Genomic DNA, 1,180 nt, shown 5'->3' with positions numbered 1-1,180 from the left:
CATTTTTACTCAAGATTTTCTTTTTCTTTTCTTTCTTCTCTGACTCGCCAGAGAATACTTACAATAAGGTTCACAGCTGAAATGTGGAATATAAGCCAATATATCGCAATATACGGTCCGGATATATTGGAGAATATTGGGATATATTGGCTTATATTGCGATATATTCGCCCTGTTGATACGTCTCTCTCTACGTCTGTCTCCAGTATACAGTGGGTTGCGGGCATTAAGAAAACGTACCATTAAGAAACCACGCCGAGCGATTTCCGCGAAAATCTAAGAAACCACGGCGCGCCGCAGGCGCGGCCCCGAGTGCCGAGAAAAGGCCAGACACGAGTGTGAAAACGGGAGCCTCTGCCCAAAATTTCTCTTCGCCTGCGGCGCGCGCACTTGTCACTATCCAAGTCTGCGGTGTTCTGAGTGGAGTGCGAGTGGATGGAGGCGTGTGTGCGTCTCCCGTCATCCAGAGAGCCGACTCGGCGGCAGACTCTGGCATCGCCCTCGCGGACCGCAGCTTACCTCTTACTTACCTAAAAATCCTTCGGGCCGGCTCTGGCTCTCTAGGTGTGAGTGTAGAGTTGGCTTGAGTGCCGGCCGGAGCTAAGAAACCACGGCGTCGGGTGGGTGAGGGCTGTGGAAAAACGGCGGCGTGCCGCGGAATTTCTTAATGCCCGCAACCCACTGTATTCCAATATACGCCAATATATGCCGGAGCTAATCCCGGGGCGAAACAAGAGTATATTGGAGTATATTGGAGTATACTGCGATATATTGTGCACCATAGTACGCCTGGGCGCTGGGCTATACAGCAATGTATCCCAATATACTCCAATCTATCCCAGTATTCGGCTGGAAGATGTTCCTCCAATATCTCCGTATATTGCGTAATAGTGCGCAATATGGGAGTATATTCCAGGGGTGCAATATACCCCAGTATATCCCAATATATTCACAGCGCATTGCTACTCGTCAGTATTCTCCTAGTGGAGACGCCGTGTACCAGCAGCAGCAGCAACACGCTGCCCTCTCAACCGGCTGATGATGCAGTCCGAGGCAGCCCTTCTTCGTGCGTCGGTGGCGGCGGGAGGGCAGCACAGCGTCTTCATCGACGGCGAGGGCCGGCTCTTCTCGTCTGGCAACGAGGCGACCGAGATCAGCAGCGACGAGGAGGAGGAGCTCG

This window comes from Emiliania huxleyi (assembly GCF_000372725.1).
Source record: "Emiliania huxleyi CCMP1516 unplaced genomic scaffold EMIHUscaffold_284, whole genome shotgun sequence".
NCBI lineage: Eukaryota > Haptophyta > Isochrysidales > Noelaerhabdaceae > Emiliania > Emiliania huxleyi.
Note: the sequence above shows the minus strand (reverse complement) of the source record.